We start from the raw sequence: 6,520 nt of genomic DNA on the forward strand, positions 1-6,520 counted from the left end.
GAAAATCCTGCCTATAAAGGCGCCTGTCCCAGGGGGAGCAGAGTTTCTCCCTCTGAAGGGGCGGGGGGGGGCACACCCAGTAGTGCGCGGGCCTTGCCCCTGCTCTGTGCTCAGGGATCAAACCCAGTCAGCAGGTGCTCCCAGGGCGACTCCCCTGTCCCTGCTGTGCAGGGGCCCCTCTGAGCCCCTCGGGACCGTGCGGTGTGGGGGGATCTGGGGTCTTCCGCATGCAAGAGCACACCCTGGGCACGCTGCCGTTCCGGAGCACGGGACTCTCTGCCCCTGTCTCTGTTTCCTTCTTTCTCTTTTATTTCTTTCTTTTTTCCTTTCCTATTCTTTCTTCCTCCCTCCCTTCCTTCTTTTCTTTCTTCCCTCCTTCCCTCCCTCCCTCCCTCCTTCCTTCCCTCTTCCCTTACTTTTTCCTCCCTCCCTGCCTCCCTCCCTCCTTCCCTTCCTTCCTTCTTTCTTTTCTTCCTTCCTTCTTTGCTTACTTCCTTCCTCCCTCCCTCTCTCCCTTCCTTCCTTCCTTCTTTCCTCCCTTCCTCCCTTCTTTCCTTTCTTCCTTCATCCTTCCCTCCCTCCCCCTTCCTCCCTTCTTCCCTCCCTTCTTTCCTCCCTCCCTCCCTTTCTTCCTTCCTCCCTTCTTTCTTTCTTTCTTTCTTTCTTTCTTTCTTTCTTTCCTTCCTTCCTTCCTTCCTTCCTCCCTCCCTCCCTCCTTCCTTTCTCCTTCCTCCCTCCCTCCCTCTCTCTCTCCTTCCTTCATTCCTCCCTCCCTCCCTTTCTCCTTTCAGACTCCCCAGGCTGTGCTCAGGGCTCGCTCCGGCGGGTCTCTAGGGGCCCTGCCAGGTGCTGAGGCTGGAACCTGGGTCACCATGTGATGGGCCATCCCTTCCCCTCCCCGCGCGCTTCTCTGGGCCTTGTACTGTTCCTCCAGTTCTAAGTAATTTGGATCCCAGCAGCGTTTCCATGGTAACGCCACTGCACAGCCGAGCCAGAAAACTGGGTGAGAATGAACCTCAGCGGCTGTTTCTGGGACTTGCCGGTGCTGAGCCCCGGGCTTGGGGGTCCTCAGAGCAGCCCTGCTGCCGGGCCCTGCCCCTTCACCGGGGCACCCCCACCCAGACGTGCCCTGGCCACTCCAACGCTCTCCGGCTCAGCCCCATAAACCACCTGCAGGGTTCCACGGTCCCAGCCTGGCGGCTGGACTCGCTCTCCCCACTCCGAATCAACAACCCGGGTTCTGCTCGGTTCCCCTGGCTCTGGGCCATGCCTGACGCTGCTCCCAGGTGTTCCTGGCAGACAGCCTGCGGCGGCAGGAGGAACCAGGAGGTCGAGTGACTCCTGGCAGCTAGACGGCCGCGGGAAGAGCCCGCAGAGCCGGCACAAGGATGCCCCAGAAGCAGGAGCAGGTGTGAGATTTGTCTCCATTAATCCGTGCCCCGTTCCCGCCATCCGCCCCTTCCTGGAGACGCCTCCTTAGCAAAACCGCTGACACCCCTTCTATGGTTCGGCTTCTCTGTGTCTACGTTTGGCTTCTCGACATTGCTTTGAGAAATTTTAACACAAAATATAACCACAGAGCACTTGACGAGTAATCAAGAACGGGCGCACTTTCTTCTGACACTAAAATATCCGTCGAGCCGAGCAGAGCACTTTGGAATGAGTGAGGAGCTGACGCTTCACCCTTGGGGGCCCTGGTTGGCCAAGGGCTGAGTCAGCATCCAGTTAAAGTTAGTTTCCTTGAAAGAAAAGAAGATGAAATTTAGGGACCAAACAAGCCGAGGCAACTTTATATGTTAGCTGGTGCAAGAAGTTAATTCACAGAGGAGAATTGATAACACTGAATAAAGACGTAATAAAAATGGGTTCTGTTCATAAAAGTGACTTAATTTCATCCTATTTTTCCTCCTCGAGTCGGATTTACCCCCTGAGTTGTGAACTTTGCTGGGAAAGCAACAAGCCCAAACCTGACGCCAACTGGATGCGCTTCAAGCATCATCTAGAGAAAAAGACCGTTCAAAAGCTTCATTCCTAGTACTTTATGAAAAAGTCTTTTATTCTTATAATAATAATAATTGGGTTGGAGCGATAGCACAGTGGGTAGGGCGTTTGCTTTGCACACGGCTGACTTGGCCGACCTGAGTTCAATTCCTCCGCCCCTCTCAGAGAGCCTGGCAAGCTACCGAGAGTATCTTGCCCACATGGCAAAGCCTGGCAAGCTCCCGTGATGTATTCGATATGCCAAACACAGTAATAACAAGTCTCACGATGGAGACGTTACTGGGCCTGCTCGAGCAAATCAATGTGCAATGGGAGGACAGTGCAGTGCAATAGTAATAATAATAATAATTATTATTATTATTATCTTCCTTGGGGGGCTCAGGATTACTCCTGGCTGTGCTTGGGGGGCCATCAGGTTGCCGGGGACAGAACGTGGATTGGCTACGTGCAAGGCCAGTGTCCTGCCCCCTGTACTGTCTCTCTAGCTCGTGAAAGATTATTTTATTTTATTTTATTATTTTTTTAATTTGTTTGCTTTTAGGATCATACTCAGCAATGCTTGGGATTACTCCTGGCTCTGCACTCAGGAATCACTCCTGGTGGTGCTCGGGGGACCTTATGGGATGCTGGGGATTGAACCCAGGTTGGCCACGTGCCAGGCAAAGGCCCTCCCCACCGTGCTATCACTCCAGCCCTGAAAGATTATTTTAAATTAAAAGTAAAGTAAAGTAAAGTAAAGGCCCTCCCATTGATCTTCGATTTGCTCGAGTGGGCCCAGTAACGTCTCCATTGGAGACTTTGTTGTTACTGTGTTTGGCATATCGAATACGTCACAGGGAGCTTGCCAGGCTCTGCCCCGCGGGCAAGATACTCTTGGTAGCTTGCCGGGCTCTCCGAGAGGGGCAGAGGAGTCGAACTCGGGTCGGCCATGTTGGCTGCGTGCAAGGCAAACGCCCTACCGCTGTGCTATCGCTCCAGCCTTAGTGACTTGATTAAAAAAAAATGCTTAGGGAAGTTTGCTTTAAAAAAAATTATGAAGCATTATTCAGGAAATAGATTACATATTTATTTTTCCTATTTTTCTGGAGTGGGACTGGGAGAGGTCTGCCACCCCCGCCCTGACACGGTTTCAGATGTCGGCTCGTTTCCAGGTAACTGCTGATTCTACCGAAGGGGGGCCCGCAAGACACTGGAGTTAGGTCGCTTCACTCTGTGACTATCTCACAGCTGTCGAGTCTGGGTACTGGGCAGTGCCAGAACATGCACACAGGAGACTCGAACACTCCTTCAGGGTCACCGTGGGTGATGTCAGGTGCCTGCCGGGCATCAGAGTCCAGCCTCGCCATGGGTGTTTTCTTCCCTTACACCAGCACAAGCTGTGGGGCAGCTGGGCAGCGGCACTTGCACTCTGGTCTCTCCTGGCTGCGCGTGCAGCTGCCCCTCACCCTTGGCGCCCATGGAAGGCCTTGACCATGCTTCCACGGCTGCTGCCTGGGTGTGAGAGGGGGCACCCCGCGCGGGCAGGGCGTGTGTCAGGGCTGGAGCAGATCCCTGTGTGCGAGGTGAACTCTCTCCGGATTCCGTGGACTCTCTCCAGGCTCTGTGGACTCTCTCTGGCCTCCGAGGACTCTCTCTGGCCTCCATGGACTCTCTCTTCGGCCTCCGTGGACTCTCTCTCCGGCCTCCGTTGACTCTCTCCGGCCTCTGAGAACTCTCTCCAGCCTCCATGGACTCACTCCAGCCTCTGTGGACTCTCTCTGCCTCCGTGGATTCTCTCCCCAGCCTCCGTGGACTCTCTCTCTCTGGTCTCTGTGGACTCTCTTTCTGACCTCTGTGAACTCTCTCCGGCCTCCGTGGATTCTCTCCAGTTTCCATGAACTCTCTCCAGCCTCTGTGCACTCTCTCTCTGGCCTCTGTGGACTCTCTCCGGCCTCCATGGACTCTTTCTGGCCTCCTTGGGGCTTTGCAAAGGTCACGACTCTCCCAGCAGAAGTGGCCCTGGGTGCAGCCCCTGCTCTGCTCATGGTACCTGCAGGCATGTCTGCATGTGAGCCTGCATGCTTGTTTGCATGTGTGTCTACATGTGTGTCTGAGTGTGTGTCTGCATACATGTCTGCATCCATGTCTACATGCGTGTCTGCATGCATGTCTGCGTGCATGTCTTCGTGCGTGTCTGCACGTGTGTGTCTTGACCATCTCCAAGCTCTGCGGCAGGAAGCAGGCAGAGCACCCGTCGTCCCCTGCACAGGTGTGCGACTGGCAAAGGGCACAGATTCGAGTCCAGAGCGAGGGGGACACTCCCTGCACGCTCCCCTGGGGACCCACATGTCCCCTCGAGAAAAGCCACCAGGTCTAGTCTGTCCTCACTCACCGGTCCTGCCAAGCGGCCACCCTCCTCTCCTGATGCCCTAGAGGCCAGCAGGGGCAAGGACGCTGCTGTCGGCCAACCCCAAGCTGAGCCAGCATCACCCCCGAGGACCGCCCAGTCTGCAACCGAGACCCACAGCCTCCTGGAGTCAGTGAGGAGAGGCCAGAGTCCACTCCCTGCCCCTCTGAAGGGGAGGGGGTGGCCTGGGGTCTGTGCTTAGACGAATCCTAGGGCCATGCCGAAGACCCCAGGGAAACCGGCCGGAGGAAGACCCACAAACTGGTCCCAGAGCGCAGGGCGGATGCCAGGTCCTGTGGTGGGCGCAGGGAGCCCCGTGGGCCCGAGCTGACCTCTCAGCCCCTCAGGGCCAGAGACGAGCACTGTCCTTCCACTGAAGTCCACCCTGGAGGGCGGCCACAGCTCTCCAGCCAATACAGGCCCCGGAGTCTCCCAGAGGTTCCCCCGCACCCAGGGCGCTGAGTAAGCACCCAGCCACACGCACGCACACGCATTGGTAAGTTTACATTCCATTCCTTGTTGTTAAAAATGTTCGACATGACAGATTCAATTATTATTATAGATTGTTGCGTGGCGAAGCCGTCAGGAGCCCCAGGCAGGCGTCGGGAGCACTCGGCCGGGAACGTGTCGCGGAGCAGCAGGTTATCTGTGTCACGGACGCACGAACGAGCGGGGTCTGCAGGGCAGCCTCGAGGGGGTCCAGGCCGGGCAGACTCTGGGACACTTTGGGACGAGCCACCCGCAGGGACGGCCAGCCACGCCCTCACCCGACACGAGCCCACCCTAGGAAGTGAGTCTGGGTCTGAGCTTCGGGGTAACAGTGTCTCAAGACAGGAAGCTGCAATCACCTGAGGAGCATCTTCTCCTGGGTGTGCTCACCCATGGGGCCCCGGGCCCCCTAAAGAAGGAGGAAAAGAATCTTCTAGAACAGATACAGGTATTGACCAAAAAAAATGCAACAAGGCCACACTCGCTCAAGATACACTAGAGCCACCACAGAAAAGGTGGCAGGCCCAGGCCTGGCCGGGTCCTGGGGGCACAGAGCACTGTCTCCCTGCGGGGACAGAGGCTGGAAAATCGTCCAGGAGACGCCTCGATGCAACACAGATCAAAGCCGGGCGGCCACACCCAGAACTGCCCAGGGTCTGTGTGAATTCAGCCCAGTCCCTGTTAATGAAATCAGGCATTAGACACAGCCGCAGCGAATCTCGCAGCTGGAGCTGGTCCTGCCCGGAGCCACTCGAAGCCCCTGGCCGGGCCGCCTGAGGCCTGGGAAGAGCAGCCGGGCCTCACATCTCCTCCGGGACAGGCGAGAGTGGGCAGGACGAGAGCGGTCACCTGCCTCCATGCACAGGTGGGTGCACGGACGGCTCGAGTGCACCAGCCCTGCGTCCACCCTTCCCTCGGGGTCTCGGCTGAGCTCCGGGGCCACCCTGGGCTCCCCCAGCCCCCGCCATCCACGCCTCCACTGTGTGGCTTTTCCATTCGAGACCCTGGACTCGCTGAGCCCGGAATATGCAGACACAGGGGTATCCACGGATACGGTGCGGGGTGGGGGTGGGGGGCACCGTCCTGGCCTGTTTCCAGAGAAAGTTGCCTCCTTGCCCCGGGGTGCTGAGAGGCCTCTGGGTTCCAGCAGGGCCGGGCCTGGCACTGGCAGGAAGGGGTCACACATTTGCACAGGGGTGGAGGGTGGCTGTCTGCCTGGGCCACCTCGCGCCAGGGTCCCGGCCGCTGCCCTGCTCTGGACTGGCCCCCACCGGGCGGTTCTAGGGTTCCAAGATGGGCCTGCGACTCCTCTGGGGGCTCCCCTGGGACAACCTTTGTCCCCCCTCCTGGGCCCAGTGCCTCTCTTTCCTCTCCCCTGCTGTGGCCCTGCTCCCCATCACAGCGGCAGAGGGCCCAGGCAGCCCTGCAGGTGGACGGGGTGGAAGCAGTGATCCTCTCCTGAGGGTCCTTACCCGGGGGAGGAGACTTTGCTGGGTCCCCTCCCCACTCCAGGAAGGATCCGGGAGCCTGTTTGCCTCGGATGCCCCCAGATCTCCCCGCCGAGACAGAGCCCGACACCCCAGAATGACCAGCCCTGCGTGTCCTGCAGAGCAGTCCCCCACCCCACCCCCACACTGCGTCCCC

Source organism: Sorex fumeus, unplaced genomic scaffold (genome assembly GCF_029834395.1).
Source record: "Sorex fumeus unplaced genomic scaffold, SorFum_2.1 ptg000029l, whole genome shotgun sequence".
Classification (NCBI taxonomy): Eukaryota; Metazoa; Chordata; class Mammalia; order Eulipotyphla; family Soricidae; genus Sorex; species Sorex fumeus.